The 18,915-nt window shown below is 42.7% G+C and overlaps 1 protein-coding gene across 5 annotated transcripts in view; it reads left to right on the top strand.

Annotated features, from left to right (window-relative positions):
- Positions 1-18,915, top strand: part of Lypd6b (LY6/PLAUR domain containing 6B) — a 161,733-nt gene that overhangs the window by 49,059 nt on the left and 93,759 nt on the right. The window contains exon 1 of one of the 5 annotated variants that reach the window (XM_075985266.1): positions 6,470-6,492. The exons of the other annotated variants lie outside the window; for them this stretch is intronic. The gene's annotated coding sequence lies outside the window, so the exon portion shown is untranslated. Of the gene's footprint in view, positions 1-6,469; positions 6,493-18,915 lie in introns of those variants that run through there. 5 annotated transcript variants of the gene reach the window in all.

Here is an 18,915-nt window from a genome sequence, read left to right as displayed (position 1 = left end):
AGGGAGGACCATACTGGGGCCAGTAGGAGGGAACCCATACTCCCTTCAACATGGAGTCCAGCAGCTAATTTGGAGACTGGCAGATGCCACCTACTGCATGTATGTCATGAAGCAAGTCCTACCCAGTGGTCGTAGGTAGCGAGGGCCCATTCTGGGCCATCTGGAGTTTTCAAAGCTCTCTCTGTGTGGGGGACCAGAGGCAAGGCTTAGTCTAGAATGGAATGGCTTCTTTTACAGTGACTCAATGCCCCTGAATATTCGTAGTGAAACCAGAGACTTTTGAAACCTTATTCTTCCCCCAAACTACAGGTAGAAGTAGCACTTTTGAGTCAGAGCACAGCGGCCGGCCCAGCATTGCCCATGTATAAGCTCGCTGGGTCCAGCCCTGTGATGCTGAATGAACAGGGCCCAGTGCTTGCCTAGGAGCTGAGTTTCCCAGGTTCATGAACCTCACAGAGCATGCTCAGCAGGAGCTAGCAAAGAACATTCTGCCCTCATGACATTCAGTTTCATGTTTCTGTTCTGAGGCAAGCTCTTCTACCAACTTATTTCTTACTAAGAAAAGACTGGTTGCTGATGCCTGACAACCAGTTGGGGTAGAGGCTTGGGATCCAGGAAGTGCATTGTAGTCTATACTCGGTTGAATCTTTTACTTATTTATTTACTTTATCAGACTTAGGTCCACTTGTTCAGGCCTGGGTTTGACTCCAGAACTGCTCAACCCAGTAGACACAGCATTTAATGCTACGCAGTTGGTATTGGCTCTTGAGCTGAGGGCAGATTACTGTCTTTGGTTTTGATGGATTATTTTTGCTTGACTTCTTTCATCAATAACATTCAGAAAACAGCCCTATGATTCTTGGCAAGGTGACTCTCGGGTTGCTATCCCTTGGCCTCGGCAGGAGAAAGGCCAGGCTAGCAGCGGAGGCGTGGCTGCCTGCTGAGGGTGAGACATTGGCCTTCAGTAGAGGTTGGGATCCTTTCCTCTGGCCTCATCCCTGCCATGTTACCAGCAGTGTGGCGGGTGCAATGGCCTAGAGGCCCTGCTAGACTTACTTGTAAGAAGAACTGACTGTTCGGCATAGCTCATTCGTAGGCATTTAATTCTTTCTCTTCATTTCCTTCAACTCCCAGGATTTATCAGCCAAGTCTATGTCATTTCCCTCAACTCCCACCAAGATTTATCAGCCAAGTCTATTTTCTTATTATGTGCATTTAAAGATGGTGGCATTATAAAAGTTGCTATAAAAGGCTAAATGAATTAATCTTTTTTAATATACATTTTTTATTTTTATACATGTTACAATATGCATGCTATTTATACATGTATAATATGAGAAACATGCTCATACCCATCCCTCCTGCTCCCTCCAAATTCTCCCTTCCTTGATTCCCTCTCGACTTTGTCTTTTTTTTTTTTTAATAACCCATTGTGGTGACTTCAATGAGAAGTGTTCCCCGTAGCTTTGTATTCTAATCAGTGTTCTGCGGACGTGTCTTCCCTGCCATGAAGGACTTTATCTATATGGGGCTGTAAGTCAAAAATACACTTTTCTCTGAGTCCTTTTGTTCATGGTATTTTTCATCACAACAACAGAAAAATAGCTAATAACTGACTAATTCCAATTCGTGCTGCCTGCGTGTGTGTAAATGGGCGTGGTGGAAAGCACGGGGTGTGGGGTATCGAGCAGTGGCCTCATATTAAATGAAGCAACCTTTGAATTTATTAATATTTTGGAATATTTGAAAAGACCCATGCATATCATGGCACACACTATAATCCCAGCAGTCAGGATGGAGATGTGATGAGATCCTATCTCAATATACAAACAAGTAACAATAATTTAGAAAATGCCCAGGCAGGAAGGGCTGTTAGTTATCCAGCATTGAGCATGGAACAAAGCAAGCAGTCTGCTTCTTTTCTGCACTAAGCCTCGCCTCTCCTGCACCCAGCTCTTTTCACTGTTTGAAATCTACCCGCCCATTGTTTGAACCAAGCTTGTGATTGCCCTACTTTCTCAGGGCCTAGCTGTGTCTTCAGACAGCCCAGATAGTCAAGCCTCTTAAGGAACAATCGATCCTCTTGTTAGGTCTCCTGGTTTCAGTAACTCACCTTGACTTGAAGTTCATTAGCATCCCATTGGCAAAAAGGGCACACTTCCAAGTCTGCCAGTCACTCAGCCATTCATCATTGCCTAAACTGGGGGATGTTGGGAAAGCTCTAAAGAACTGCTAATGATCCCCTTTCTCTCTCTCTAGACTCCTCTACACCCCCATGGAAGTACAGTTGGCTGAGCGACTGCACAGTCCAAAAGCTGAGACTAGAAAGGAACTGGGAAGTGAAGAGTCACGGGGAGGCTGGTCACGCTTGCCAAGTCTTGTAGAGTTGGACCCGAGGCTTCACAGCATCAGGTCAAGGGTTCAAAACCCAACTCAGGCACTGCCTGTCAGAAGTTATGCTGACCTGGAGAAATGAAGGCCTTTCAAATTCCTCACATAGGTACTTTCCTCTCTCTGAGCTGTGTGCGGGGCAGAAATGACCTGGTCTGGAGCTGAGACTGTCTCTTATCCACTTCAGCCGCTGGAAGAGCACAGAAGCCCCGCGAGAGAGACTGCCCAGGGTAATAGTTTAAGGTGTGTTTTTATTTGAACCATCTTAGACATAAGGATGCTTTCCTGTTCAAAGAAAGGAAGAGTTTTTATTAAACAAAAATACATAAAGGAAAATTACTTACTTTTTTGTTTTTAAAGCAGGTAAATAGAGATAGTGATTTAATATAGTGGTTCTTAACCTCCGGGTCATACCCCCCTAACAAACCTCTATCTCCAAAAAATATTATGAGTCATAAGAGTAGCAAATTTACAGTTATGAAGTGGCAATGGAAAAAATTATTGGCTAGGGGTCACCCCAACATTAATAACTGTATTAAGTGGTTATGGCATTAGGAAGGTTGAGAACCATTGCTTTAGCAAAACCCACGCTGTCAGTGGCTCAGAGCTTATTTAAGAAGCCCAGACTTAGAGTAGGTGGGGGTCACTACAGCATGAATGTGACATCAGAGGACAGCCTTGGATCTTGGTTCTTGCTTTTACACTGTTTGAGACATGGTCTTGCCTCTGCTTTTGCCAGGCTAGTTGGCCTGGGGTTCTCCTGTTTCTGCCTCTAGTCTTGCACTGGGCTTATAGGCACATACTCCTCTGTCTGGCTTTGCATGACTTCTAGGGATTTGAACTCATGTCCTTACACTTGACTTTATGAACTGACTTGTCTGCTCAGCCCCAGAAACATAGGATTTAGTGTCGGACCTACGATGAGGTGAAATCACTGTGAGGCGGAACGGCCCCACAGAAATGCAGGTTTCTGACACTTTTGTTAAGAAGCAGAAGAAAGGGAACATTTGCACCGTTGTGGAGGAGCTGAGTTCAGGTGGACACGTACGTGCATGTCTCAGTGTTTACCTTTGTGCTTGTTCCCTAAACACAAGCTGGGAAGCTGTCTGCTGCCTCGGAGCTCCCGAGGGTAGGACTAGAAGACGCAGTGAGAGAGCTATGCAGAAATCAGCAATCACCACCACATTCCTTTCTGAAGGGCTGAGGTAGCTGTTCGAAGCAAAGTTCTGGGAGAGGGTGGCGGTGGTACTGGGATGACGTGGAGGGATGGGGGATGGGGGATGGGGGATGGGGGGTATCTGTAAAGTGGGGCTTGACTCAGGCTCCCTTTATGAGTCCCTCTGTCCTTCCTTCTTTCACTGTTGCTGACTTTCTTTCTCATACCTGAGGGCACGGGACCCGGCAGACTTGCTGACGTTCAGATCTGCCCTCTGCATTGAGCAGCTTGCTGCAGAAATGGCAGCATGGGCGCAGGCTTGGCCCAGACGCAGGGAACTCGGGGCATTGTTCTCAGTTCTCCTGAGTGAAACAATACAACGCACTGTGGAGATGACTGCAATAACAGCATTGTTTGGTATCCAGTGGCAACATCAGTTTATGTCGACACAAAGAGAAAAGTGTCGCCTGATATAATCTCAGAAAACTGCTGCCACAGGCCTTTGGAACAATTAGTTTAGACTATTTCACAGGACATTAAGCCTAACAGTACCAGTCTGTTCCTAAATGCTGTTCAAGACATTTTTGAAATGAGGCCAAACTTTAGGTTGGCAAAGGGTGACCTCAAATAGGCAGGCTTGCCTTATTATTTTTAACAGCTTTTCAGAGGTGTAATTGACCTACGATAAATTGGCATATTTAAAGCATATAATTTGCAAAGTTTAGACACCCATTGTCTGTGGTACTATCAGCACAATCAAGGTAATGAACACATTTATCACCTCAAATGCTTTCAGGTCTTCTTGGAAAGTCTTGCCTCCGGCTCCTCTCTGTCCTCTTTCCTGGCAGGGAGGTGCGGTCTGTCACTGTAGGTTACTTTGCATATTCTCTAACCTTAAACTAAGAGTGTGGTATATTCTCTTCTTTTGTTCTGGTTTTGTTCACTGTAGGTAATTTTTGTGAGCTTTATGCATATCATTTGTATCAGTAGATCAATCCGTTTTACTGCTGAAAGATATTCCATTGGTGTTAATATCAGGGTCTGTTTGTATGCTCACCTGGTGAGGGGCGTTGAGGTTGTTTTTAGCTTTGGGCTATTAACATAGAAAGCTACTGTGATTGTCTGTGAATAAGTCTCTATCTATCTATCTATCTATCTATCTATCTATCTATCTATCTATCTATTATCTATCATCTCTGTCTGTCTATTTATCTATTTATCATTTCATTTTTCTCAAGTAAACACCTAGGAATACAAGGACTGGGTCCTATGGTAGTGATGAAGTCATTGTTGCTGTTGGTTAAATGGTTAAGCCAATTTAACAAACTGTCACACCGTTTACCAGGGAAGGCAATGTTATTCTTTGCATCCTACAAGTGGTACACAAGTGGCCCATTTTCACTGCATCCTTACCCAAGCAGACTGTGCTGCCTTGTGCTGAGGATTCATTATGGGCTCTTGATTCCTTGCGTATTTTCTTTGGTGATGTGTCTGAACATTTTTATAAGTTGTGTTGTTGGCTTTTCCATTTCTGAGCCATTTTATAAATTCTATACTAAGTTTTTTATTAAAGATTTGCTGGCAAATATTTTCTTTCTCCTCTGTTTTATCTCTTCATGTTCTTGTAGTATCTGACAAAGAAGAGAAATTTTAAATTTCGATGAAATTCAATGTATCACCTATTTTATTTTGTAAAAATGTCTTTTGCATGTGAAAATGAAGAAATCATCCCTTAACCCAAAGTTACAAAGATTTTTCTCCTATATTTCCAACTAGAGGGTTCCCCATTCGGGGTTTTAATTTTTACTCTATGATCTACTTGAGTGATTTTCCACATAGGGAGTAAGATCTGGCTCATCGTTTGCAAATTCCTATTTGTTCCACGCCTCTGTTGAAAGTTGGTCCTTTTCTCTATTGGTTGGAGCTGCACATTGATCAGAAATCAGCCATTTGCCTGGTTTTTCATCGGCTGCAATTTCTGGACCCCTGTTTCACTGATATGTGTGCTGATTCTGTCTTGACTGCTGCAGCTGGGTGCTAAGTCTTGAAATCAAGCTGTCTTGACTACTCTGGGTTCCTTTGCATTCTCACATAAATTTTAAAATGGGCCTGCCAGTTTCTGCAAAAGGCTGGGTAGAAGTCTGATCGACAGTGGGACTGTATAGATGGATTCGTGGAGAATGACCACTTTACCGGCGATTCTCTTCCAGCCCACCAGCAGCGCTGTGTGGTTCAGTTTGCTGTCTGGACTCTTGCAGCAATGTAATATCGTTTACAGTGACCAATCTTTTCACATTCTCCCAGGTTTATCCTTCACTGCTTCTTTTGGAAAAGTATAATAAATGCTTTTTTTGTTTTAAATTTTAACTTCTGAGTATTTGTTATTGGTATATAGAAATAAAAGTGACTTTTGCAGATTAATCTTGAACCTGATAACCTTATATAGGAGCTATAGTTATAATAGTTTCAGTGTTCTTGGAGGCTAATTTTTATCTCTGTGAGCTGGGTGGTTTGAACTGGTTGGTTTTCTCCTCACTATGATTGTATCATTCTGTTTCTTATTATGACTCGTAATCTTTGCCTGGAAGCTTTACATTGTGGATTTTTATTGTGTGCGGTGTTGGCTATTTTTTGTATTTCTGTAAGAATTCTTTTTAATAATGCTTTCCTTTATTCTTTGAGAGTTTCATGTGATATGTTTTGATCATATTCCTTCCCCTCCCCGAGTTCTTCCAGATCCTCTCTCATATTCCTACCCACCCAACCTCATGTTCTTTCTCTTTCTTCAGACAAACAGACATGGAGTTTGATTTGTGTTGGCTAGCTAGCTACTCCTGAGCAGGGGTTCTGACCTAGCGTGCTATGGATGCATACCTACTGTCCCTCCATTGAAGAAGACTTTCTCTCTCTAGCAGCTACCAATTGCTAATGACTTCTTAGCTAAGGTGGGTCTTCATGGCCCCCCCCCCAACTGGGGTTGTGCCTGGCTTCAGCTAGTCAGATCTTACCGTCCCCCCTTCTACTATGTCTGGTTTCAGCTAGTCAGTCTCTATGAGTTCAAATGTGCATCAACTCTGTTGTGTCTGGAAACTGCTATTTCCCCTCTGGCTCTTAGATTCTTTTCGTCCCATTTTCTACATGAATTCCTGAGCCTTGCGGGACCTTTATATATCCTGAACTTTGTTCTAGGATGCCTTCAAAGTTCTTGGAAACAGTTTGCCACTTTTGGTGTTATTTGGATATTTGCTAGATGTGACTGTTAGCAGTGTTTAGTTTAGGGCTAATTCTCCCTCTCTATTAGGGAACATCTCTTAGTGACTATCTTCTTGTTATCAAAAGTGACAGCATAAAGTGGAATTAAAATGAAGTCTGGAATGTGGAAATGCTTGTACGTAAACCCTCCTCCAACACACATCACCACCATCACCTAGGCTTGGTTTCTTTATTTGGACATATTTCTTTATTTATATGGACAGAAAACCACTGCCACCATGCAGAATGAGTGTGAGACTTAATGAAATAATATGTGCTAAGTGCCCCGAAATTACTAGATTTGTGACCATTATAGTATTTTTCTAATTTTCTGTATTTTTAATGCTTTAAAAAGAATGAACTAGCCATATATGACTACTGTAATTTAAAAATGGAAACACTGAAAGCATTCCGGAACAACAGTTGCCGGATGTTAGCATGTTTAGTTCTAGGTGTTGAGAATAGAACTGAGTCATTTTCTGTTCATTTGGAATATCGATTTTTTTTTTCAATTCAACTGTCAACAGAAGGAGTTTTTAAAAATGCCTATAGTAGGAGCAAAGGGTCTAGATGGGCCAGGTAGTTTATGCCTGTAATTACAGCACTCAGGCAGCAGACAAAGTGACTTCCAGGACAGCCAGGGCTACACAGAGAAACCTGTTTCAAAAAAAGCCTCCAAATTAACAAACAAACGAACAAATACATGCTTAGATGGTACCTACAGCTTGAAAACCAGTTGGATAAAACTGAATGCACCGGAAAAAAGAAGATGATTAAATTTGGGATTTCTGGTAGAGAGTATGGCCTGGTGGCAGAACACTAGCCTAGCAAGGACCAAGGCACTGGGTCAAATACCTGGTCCCCAAATCTAAAAGTTACTCCATTTAGAGATGAGGCTTTCAAGCTTTCCTCTGGTATCCAAGCTGAAGTCTTGGATGTGAACCTGAAGGAAGGTGACTTGTAAGTTTGTCCCTGTTCACGTTCTGTGGTGTCATTGCCCCCTTTTATTCAGAGAAATGCCCACGTTGGGGCAGTAAATGCTATGGTACGTCTATTTTAGGAATATGGAACCCTTAAAGGTTCTTACACAACCCAGGAATGCTCTTGGGTAGGAACTGTGCATATATCCTTCAGCAGGGAGTTGGACTATTGGCCAATGAAATTTAAAAATAAAAAAAAAATTCAAGATTGGGAGCTGGAAAGATGGCTCAGCAGTTAAGAGCATTGGCCACTCTTCCAGAGGACCTGGGTTCACTTCCTAGTACCCTACATGGCAGTTCAAACTATCCATAACTCCAGTTCCAGGGTAGGCCGGACACTCTCACAGAGACTCACAAGCAAGCAAAACTCCAATGCACATTAAAAAAAAAATTAAAAAAGGTCAATTTCTGGATTCCGAATTCTATGATGAAGTAGTGAAAAATGAACCGCACTCATAATGGGAAGCCACTTTCCGGTGGAAGTTTCCATCTTGGCGAAGCGAGCAGTGTAGGAATGAGCTCTTACAGTCTAGGGAAATGATAGCAAGGGAAATATGTTGCAAACAATTAGGCCTGAAAAGATTCAAACGCAGTCTTTTCATGCATATGATCCCATATGAGTCTGTTCAGATTCTCTAGTGGTTAAAAAATACATGTGTGGGGGGCTGTCTGAAAGCAGATTGATAGAAGAATAAAAAACTAGATCTCTCAGGCTTGTGAGCACCTCCACCACATACGTACGCTGGCAGGGCCTTGTAGGACAGCCGAGTGAGTTGAGAGGTGGATTCCTGCATTGCTCCTTTGCTTCATAAAGCATTGAGAAAAAGATGAGAGTTGGTTCTGAACGTACCCGTTCATTTCTGGGGTAGACTAGAAGTTGATTGAGAGCTCTGAGATTTTGTTACGTGCCTTTCATCTTGACATTGGAAACACCATCCCTTTGTCTCTCTGTTCAAAAGCCCAGGAAACAAGAACAGGAGGCTGTGGACAAGACTTCAAGGGCTTGACTTGGTACCAGCTGAGGCTCTCTTGTTTAGTACTTCCCTCACACACCAACTTATGAATTAACAATTACTACATGGAATTTAAAGATTGAAAGAAATAAGAGCGTATAGCTAATCACATACTCTTTGTATAGCTAATCACATACTCTTTGGAGCAACGTCTTCCCATCCTAAGTAGTCCTTTTATCTCAGTGCCAAGTGATATTTTGTTTTGATCTTGGAATCTGGAGTTTTCATAAATATTTCTTTGGCAAAGTGTTACTTCTGTGCTGGGGAATTAGTAACCTCGCGATAAAGAGACCCCCCCCCCCATTGTAGCTCTTCCCTGCTTTATTAAAACTGTACCAAGACCCCACATATCTGAGAGAGGCAAAGTGTATCTTAAGGCTTAACACATAAAGGCTGGCTTCCTTAACGCTGGGCTGTCAGCAGCCTGCAAATTAGAACTGTAGGGAGTGTGGAAATCCAAAGTTGGTCATTACCATGAAGGAGGCGCTCACACAACTCTTCTGAGGGCTAATCTTCAGTGACAGGTGCAGAGACAGGAGACTCAAGTGTTATTAGGAAACGCCAAGCCTTCTTCCATCCTGAGCCCTTTTGGCTTCCATTGTAGGCATTAGTCAGTCACAGCCAAGAATATGTCGGAAGGAACTGATCCCGGCCATGTCAAAAGGCAGTCTTTCGCATAACGTGCATAGAGAATTGTAGGGTGTTGCAGTCTATGGTATATATACCATAAGAGCTAAGATTTCAATCACCTTGATTTTTTTTTGGTCTTAATATCAATATAAACTTGTGAAAAGAAATCTTCAGAAAACTGAGAGACAGGCCTCATTATAGAGGCTTGAATCTTGTATTATCACTAATTAGGTACATTGATGGGACTTTTGATACTTCAATTGGTTTTTCTATTTAAAAGTTCTTGTTTTGTTTATTGATTTGCATGCATGTGCCTGAGATAGTCAGATGGTAACTTGTAAGAGGAGTAGGGTCCTTCTTCCCTCTATGCAGGGAAGGGCAGGTCCCTGTTTATGTTTGTGCATATGAATGTTTTGTCTGGATGTGAGTCAGTGTTCTGTGTGAGTGTGCCTGATGCCCATAGAGGCCAGAAGGGAGTACTGGATACCCTGAGACTGAAGTTACAGACAGTTGTGGGTCATCACGTGTACACTGGGAACTGAACCTAGACCCTCTGGAAGAGAAGTCTGCATCCTTTATCACTGAGCCATCTTTCCAGTCCACTTGTCCCTGTTTTGAACTCTGGTCATTAGGATGAGCGGCAAATACCTCTGCCCGCTGAGCCATCTCACTGACCCTGATCCTTCAATTTCTACATCTGTAAATGTGCTTAATACACATTGTCTTGGGATGTTGTCATGGAAATGGATGATTGGATATCAGGCCCTTTGAGGAACTGGAAGTCTGGTTGTGATGGAGCTTTTCATGTTCACCTCTATTTAGTTGATCATATGGAAAGATTCCTCTTCCTGGTTTGACAGGTCATGAAACTGGCCAATGGGTTGTGGCTCGACAAGAGTCACTTCTGCGTTAGACGATTGAATTGCTGGTGTGAGACCCTTAGAACTCTCATTTTGTGCTGTGGTGGCTAATCAAATTTGTTCCCTCAGTTTAGAGCCACTTGGGATGTTAAAACATAGGAAGCTAGGATATGGGAGAGGTGCCCTATGGACGAAGTTTCTGTCCTGCCCGGTCCCACAGTCAGTCCCAAATAAATACACAGAGGCTTATGTTAATTATAAACTGTTTGGCCTGTTGTTCAGGCTTATTACTAACTACCCATAATTCTTATCTATGTTTATCCATGTGTCTTTTCTCAGTAAGCCATTCTCATCTTGCTTCCTCTGCTTCTAGATGACAACTATGTCTCTGACTTTCCTCTTTCCAGAATTCTCTTAATTCTCTTAGTCTGGTTACCCTACCTATACTTTCTGCCCCACTAGTGACCTGTCAGCATTTTATTAAACCAATACGAATGACAAACATTTACAGTGTACAGGAGTATTAGCCCACAGCAGTGCCCTGACCCACAGTGGACTCCAAGTAAGAAGAAATAGACCTAGATTGAGAAATCACTTGTTTGTGTCTGTTTTTCCCTTCCTTCCTTCCTTCCTTCCTTCCTTCCTTCCTTCCTTCCTTCCTTCCTTTCTTCCTTCCTTCCTTCCTTCCTTCCTTCCTTCCTTCCTCCCTCCCTCCCACCCTCCCTTCCTTCTGTCCATCCACTTTTTTTTTTGACAAGACTATCACTGTGTTGCCCTGGACAGCCTAAAACTAGCTTTTTAGAAACCCTTAGTTAAGCTCTCAGAAGAATGAGTTCTTAGACCCTGGAGCTTGACCCCACCCTACCAGTTGCTCTCTGGCTTCCCATCTGGTAATGCAGTGTCTTCCTCTGCTGTACACTTGCACCTTTGTGATCCTGTCCATCATAGGGCTAATGTCATGGCTTTTGGACTTCCAGCTTCCAGCCTGTGAGGTACACAAACCTCATTTGCTTATAAAGAATCCAGTCTGTGGTATTGTGTCCTTAGCAACAAAAGATGAATGAAAACCCTTTTGAGCCCTTCTCTCCTAGACTTCAGAATGTCCTCATTGACCCCTTATCGCCTGGCCACTCATCAGTCTTTTTGCTGAATTTTCTTTCTTATCCCAAATAGCAGAGTGCACTTGAACTCAGACTTTGGACCACTTTTCTTTGACTCCTTCAGTAATGTCTGCTTTCTGTCTTATTATTGAACAATTGTTTTTTAAAATTGATTTGTCCATTCTCTTATACACAGAGAGTAGTAACTCTCTGCCTATTCCACATTGCTAATAGTTTTCCTAATAACCTGTTGGATTTTAACTTTATAGTTTTTTCATCTATAATTTACTTAATTATACAAACAAATATATCATTTAAATGTTTGTAGACTTTTGGAGTTAGTGTAGGATTTTCGTCAATTATCTTTGTGTGAAGTGGTTAAAATATGAGAATGGTCTGTGTATGAAAACCACTCTTCTTTGTAGAACTGGGCCATGTAGCCCATCCATCATTTTTTGGCCATGCTCCTTGGGTTATGCAGCTCTGTGCTATTCTGAGCCACATTCTTGCCAAATTTCCTTTGTTATTATAACAAGTAGTCATTGCTGTATAACAAAGCACTAGTAATAATTCATTATCTGTCATGGTTTCTAAAGGTTCGGAATCTGAAGTGACTTGGTGGTACGATTCTGGGTCATTGTCTCATGATGTGTTAGTTGGATGTTAAACAGGGCTGCGGTTATCTAAAGGTTTCCTAGGACTGGAAGATTTACTTCTAAGGTGGCATACCTGCTAACATTTGATACTGGCCAGTAGGTCTCTTTCCATGCAGGCTTCTGCACATGGCGCGTGCTTGACTTTGCTGAGAAGGCTGTCTAAGCAACCAAGAAGAAATTTTAGCTTAATTTACTTACAGAAGTCACATGTAGTGATTGAAATGTCTAAGTATTATATTATCAACCTTTGATGAATAATCGGTACTGATGCTGTTTCCTAGATATGATGAATAGAACAGTTGTCAACACGGAAGAACAAATACTTTTATAGAAATATAAAGAATCCTTCGAGTTTATGCCCTGATGTGGTAACTGGGTCATATGAACAAAACACTTTAGGTTTTCATCCTCGGATCTTAGTTTCTAGTTTATGTCTGTGTATTTATGTGGGAATGGCTGTGTAGAGATGCCAGGAAATTAGAAAGAGGCCAGTGAAAGGAGCGAGAGTTTAGGGACTAGAAATAGCATGGGTAACAACATGTATGATGTGAAGGTGGAGGCGGGAATATTGGGGGAGGGAGGGTTGGACTGGGAGAGGGGGTGAGGAGGTTTTGGGAAGGAAGTAGGGAGAAGAGCAACTAAAATCAAGTATAAAAACACTACAAGGAAACTTACTACTTTGTGTGCTAAAAATAAGAGAAAATAAAATCTCCTGCCAGGTTTGTGGCAACACAAGTTTATAATCCCAGCATTCCAGAAACTGGAGGCTGGAGCATCAAACATTAAAGCTCTATTTTAGCTAGACTGAATAAATGAGATCTCCATTCAAAAAACAAGAATTTAAGGCTGCTCACAGTCTTGATGCTTTGTATGCAGTTTATTTCTTCTCTCTGGAAGATTCAAGATGGCTTACCATCTTCTCAGGAGTTAGACAACTATATGAAGTGATATTGGTCTGTGCCGACTCACAGTGTAAGACACTCAATGGACTCTTTAAATATAGAATTAATGTCTTTCCTTTCTGGAAAAAAATTAAATTGTTGGTTAAAAAAAATTATGGGCTGGCAGGATGGTTCACTAGGTAAAGGGGTGTACTGCCAAGTTGACAACCTAAGTATGATTCCTAGAACACATGTGGTAGAAGATGAGAATTGAGTCCAGCAAGTTGTCCTCTGATATCCACACACATGCCTTGGCACCTCCCAAATAAATAAATAAACAAATAATATGTTTTTGAAGTTGCATATCATCATCTCTACCTGATTCTTTTGGCTGTGTAATAGACTCTGCATACTTCCCTGTGTATAGCGGGTACCAAAGATGTGAATACCAAGTATGCTTTGGGGACATTGTAGAGTTGGCCGTCAGGTTGACCAAAGATAATTATTTGTTTGAGATATTTTCTTGTATTTGATCAACAGTTTTAATCAGAATTCAGGGATGCCAGCTGGTGAAGTACCGCTGATCTCACGCAGGACTCAACACATGGGAACGGATAACTTTTCGTGAGTCCTTTGCTGGAGCAGCATCTGAGGGACAGAGAGTGGCTGAGACTGTAGGTCGCAATGCCTTCTGGGGTAGTTTCCCAATCTAACCTTGTTATTTGTAACTCTTCTCACTCTTTTTGCTCTTCTCTGAATCTAAATATTTTAAAGAAAATGGCTCAGACAGTAAACAAGAGGATGTTGAGAAGACAGTAGACATAGCATCCTACACGAACAAGCGCTCTGGTGTGTGCCAGACCTTTTCTGTAAATTTCAGCTTCTCTAGCTCTTCCAAAGGCCATATTATCCCCATTTTAAATCCAAAAAAAAAAAAGACAGAGTAATACTTACAAGGCCATGCATTAGGTGTGCATTCTGAGACTTGAACCAATGTCTGTCTGTCTTAGAAGGCCAAGGTAACTCTACTGCTTTTTATTGTTATTGTGTTAGTGTTCACACACAGAGAGACACAGATACACAGACACACACACACACAGTTTCTTTCAACACACACACAAACACACATATGCATACATACATGTGTACCCACGCATGTGCCTACGCACATGCTCACAGGCATACACTTGTACACACAAAGACATGCACGCACACACACCTCTCATACACATGCTATCACATGCACTCACAAAATATTTAGTCATCCAAAAACTGAACAGACTATGAAGCTCTGCGTTGTATGGAAGGCCCTGTCAAAGGTATAAGGTAATTCCCGGTGTGAAAACATTTTAAAGCTGGGAAGTGCATTATGAGCGCATGATCCCAGAGTTATTAATCAGCTCAGAGAATGGGGGGAAATGAGCCATGCGTAATTTCTGTGTTTCTTTTTCAGCCAGGTGATGATAGAGTGCCTGCCCATCAATCCTTGCCTTATTAAAACAATAATACCCAATCCAAGGGATACCCTAGAATTGATGTACAGTTCCTGTAAATTTCCATTTGCTCAGATGTGGAATGGAAATAGCACTCTTTCGAGTCAGAATATATTCTATATGGTAAATGTTTTAGACAGGCAATCCTGCTAGGCTCGAAACTTTAGGGCAATGTCAAATCATCAGTTCACCGCTGAGGCCTGAAGAGAAGCTTGCCCGTGAAGCGTTTTGCTGTAATGTCAATATGCTGTCATATTTGTTTCCAATGGGAAGACATTGCCTTTGTGACAACTGGTATTTCAAGAAAATAGGCCTTGGGTATGGGGAAAGCACCTTTCCCTTGGACTGCCCACCCCCCCAGTTCTGGCATGTTCTCCGGTGGCGTAGCGCATTAACGGTGAACTTGAAGACAATCTTGAGAGTGAGCGATGATATGCGGCCCTCATTACATTGCCTTGGCACCCTGCCCATAGACAGCAGCAGCAAGAGCCTTGATTTCATTTTAAAAGGAGTTAGAAGAATGCGAAGAAGGTCACAGCCATCAATCTGTTATCACCGTGCTAGATGGGATCTCTTTAAGGAGGAGTGCGAGGCACATCTTAAAGCCTCCAACGAGGGTTCCAATGACAGAGCTCATCCCACCACTTCCTAATGAAAGTGTGCAGTGTCTGAGAGAGCCCACAAGCCCTGCGCAACCGAAATTGCCTAAGAAAATGCTTTCGTTCTAAATTGTTCCAGCTAGAGTCAGCAAATACTCAGTATATGCAGCCAGACACGAATATAAAAGTAGGAAAGCACATCCTGCCATCCGATGAGGTTTTATTACCTTCGCATCCTGGCGAGTGGGTCGGTAGCTGCCCTGCCGAGGCTGAGCAGCCCCCGTAAAACTGAGGATGGATTGGAAGGCCTTGAGGAGCCTTGGTCTCCCAGAAGGAACCCCTACCACACCAGCTGGGGCCATGAGGTTTCTCGGGAGTGTGTCATGCCCCTTGTCCTATTCCCTTTGCTTTACTTTAAAGGATAAGCTAGAAAATAAGTTTATAATACTTAGCATTTTAATCCTGCAACACAGGGCTCTTATCTCTGTGAGGTTTTATCTCTTTTAGACCCACACATGTTTTTATATAATTAAAATTCTGGTGCATTTTCAAATACGTTTTATTTTTCACTGTTAATATAAGCTTCTGAAGTTATAGAGTTTGAACATTAATATTTCATAGTGGTGTTTTAATCTATCAAGCTGATACGCTACAATTCACCTATTCTCTTCCTTTTGTACATTTATGTTGACAATTTCTTCCAGTGAATATGACAATGTAATAAATTCCTTCGTAAGGACACCTTTTGAAACTTTTCTAAAATGTTTTCTTAGGCTAAATTTTTGAAGAATGGATTTAGAAGGTCAAGGGCATTTTGTTGTTTATCCAATTTACCTTTATAGGTTTGTTTTTCTGATCGGTACCAAGTGAACTTTCTTCTTTTATTTATATTGTTGCTGCTTTTGGGGAGTACAAACAAGTATTTAGGAATAGACATAGTATTGATCTGCCTAACCAAGTGTGATAATTGTATCAATAATGGCTCCAGCAAGACAAAGAAGTTACACCATTGGTTTTTCATTCCTTCCTATCTCCGGACAGTAACTCCCCTGCCCCCAGGGTTAGAACCCAACTGGAAGCCCCCTGGCACAGCACGTAGTTGATACTTCCTCAGAGAGTGATACCATCACCTGAATAGCGATATGAAATGCCCTTCATAGACACCTGCATTTGAATCTTGGTCCCTGTTTTGGTCCCCAACTGTTTTGGGAAACTGTAAAACCTTTAAGAGGAGGGCCCTTGCAAGAGTTCTAGGCCAGCCCCACATCCACTGGAGGCCTCTTATGCCTCCTGACTACCCTGTGATGTAACCAGCTGCCTCCCTTCTCCAGCCCATGTCATTGCCGTCGTGGCGGACTGTATTCCCTCACACTGTGAACCCAATTAAATCCTTCCTTAAGTTGGGTCACAGGGCTGGGAACATCAACTAATAACCAGGGGTCACCCTTCTGGGACACAGAGCAGAGAGAACAGTGGTAGCTGAGGGACAAGTGGCAAACAAACAAAATCAAAACCAGTCAGGACAATAATGCCAGTCAGTTTGTGTCCCCAGCAGCACAGGACACGATAGAATCAAACACATTTGTGTTATGTTTCATATCTCTCTCAGAGAGGCTCGGAAGGCTTCAGGGGTTGCCTTTCCTTCATTATAAAAGCTATGTCCCAATGAAACCACTGAAGGCTCCTGAAGTATCTCTCAGGAAGATGAGAGGAAGTCACGGGTCTGTGGGCTGTGCCCTTGCTCCCTGCGGTCTTGTCCTCCACAGCACCTCTGGCTTTGTGCCTCAGAACAGCTTGTCCACCTCTCCAACCCTCCAGCCTGCACACTCAAGCTGTGGCGGCCCGAAGCTTCCAGTGTTGGGTACTAAAATAGCTTGTCTCGGAAGGAACTCCATGGCCGGATAGCGTTCCGGAAGATGGACGAAGGCCTCTGGGCGTTTTGCAGATTGGTGAGCCTAATATAAAAACAAATTCTCGATTATTAGAGTTCTATCTTAAGCTTGAGCACTGGGGCCTGATTTTTGTTCCTATACCTGTAGGGAGGTTCAAATCAGTGTCAGGTAGAACTGCCTTTAACGTGAAGGTTCTCTCCCTCCCCCTCTCCCTTCCTTACCTTTCATTTTCTTCTCTGGTATTGGGGCCAAACCCAAGCAGAGCGTTGCACATGCTAGGCAGATACTCTACACTGAGCCACAATATGAAGGTTCTTCCTAAATGATTCCAACACACCGTTTTCAGTCAACAACCACTGCTCACAAAGCCAAGTGAAGAAAAGTTATACGGTTGTTCTAGGAACAGTGGTGAAGCATCCATTCTTCACTTGGAACATGGAAGGAAATGCTGGCAGATGGCAAAAGAACTCATGCCGTAGTGAGCAGTACTGGCTGTATTCTCATTGGACAGCAGCATGTTTGACTGATCATCATTTAACAAGTTAACATAATGGGACTAATCTGGATGCCACTGGCTTTATGCCTTTGGCTGTTTGCTTCAACCTGTTCTTTTGTTGGGGTAGATTTGGGTACTAGCCCTGCAGATTTTGTCCCTGAGTTCTTGTTGGCAGTTGTCTAGTCAGCACACTAATAAGAATAATTAAGGTTAATACTAAGGTTTCCAAGGCAACACTCTTCTTTTACTTACAGTTCAAGTTATGTAATTGGTGTGCAGAGGTAAGAACACCAAAATGGTGACCTCGGCCTCTGTGTACTGACTTCAGGAAGGAAGAGAAGGGGACTTTTAAAAAACACCTTAAAAAGACCTTATGAATCTTTCTCATAGGAGTTTGAGTGACCTAGTGGTTCGTATTTGGGAATTGTCTGCATGATATTAGCCACCTGGCTCACTTGAGCTATGCCGTCTACTCTTCTCTGTGAAATACACGGGACGGTCTTTGCATATCTGCATGGCTTCAGCATGAAATCTCTTAGTCACTGCCTTCTGTTTCTTTCCTTCCTCCCTGTCTCCCTCCTCTCTCTCTTTCTCTTTGGGTCAGGGTTTCTCAATGTAGTCCTGGCTGTTGTAGAACCAGGCTGGTCTCGAACCCAGATACTCTCCTGCCTTTGCATCCCCAGTGCTGGGATGACAGGTATGAGCCACCTCTGCCTAATGCCCCTGGTTCTTTTTCTAGGGTTTAAACTCCACAGTATTATCTCTGTAAGAATGTGGTCGATGAATTCCAGACTTCTTGGGGATTACCAACATGTAGTTCTCTTTGGGTATAGAACTGCAAGCTTTGTTTTTTCTTGTTGCAGGGAGGACATAGTCTCCAGATTGTTGGCAGTGGCTGTAGACTCAAGCATCTAAACATGGATGGGAAGCCATCCAGGGAGTGTGTTGGGCATTCCGTGCGTAGGTCTGTTCTGCAGCAAGGGTTGTGAAACATTTTGTACGTTGGCATCATATGATACTATGAACAGGTGAGCCTGTTAGAGCAGCCTGGTGTTTCCATCCAGACAACATCTTTTGTCCTTAGCAACCCACAGAAGTGGAATCCTTTCTGCTGCTTCTGAAGTTGAGTCGCAGGGCCGTTACCAGTTGTTACTAGGGCTGCGCACCAATTCCCCTGGTGGAGTTCATCAGGGTGAGAGATAATCCAAATAGCAGATAGTTCATTAATCATGTCTCCCTGTCACAGAGCTGTGAGTTGCAGTTTCTCTCCAGCCAGTGAACTTTCTGCTTGTTTGTGTTAGGATTATGAGAAAAAGAGCCCGGATTCCATAAGTTCAGAAAGCAGTGTCAACACTGCTCCGCCCCTCTCCTCAGACCAATCCGGCAGCCAGGTAGCAGGAACGGTAATGAAGGAATGCCCATTTAGGGCCTCTTTAGTAATTCATCCAGAGCTGACCATGCTGGGATGGGTTTTCTAAGAAGAAAGTTGATGTGGGTTGTGATTATTGGACTTCAT

Source organism: Microtus pennsylvanicus, chromosome 9 (genome assembly GCF_037038515.1).
Source record: "Microtus pennsylvanicus isolate mMicPen1 chromosome 9, mMicPen1.hap1, whole genome shotgun sequence".
Taxonomy (NCBI): Eukaryota; Metazoa; Chordata; class Mammalia; order Rodentia; family Cricetidae; genus Microtus; species Microtus pennsylvanicus.
This window is presented reverse-complemented; position numbering and strand designations above follow the sequence as displayed.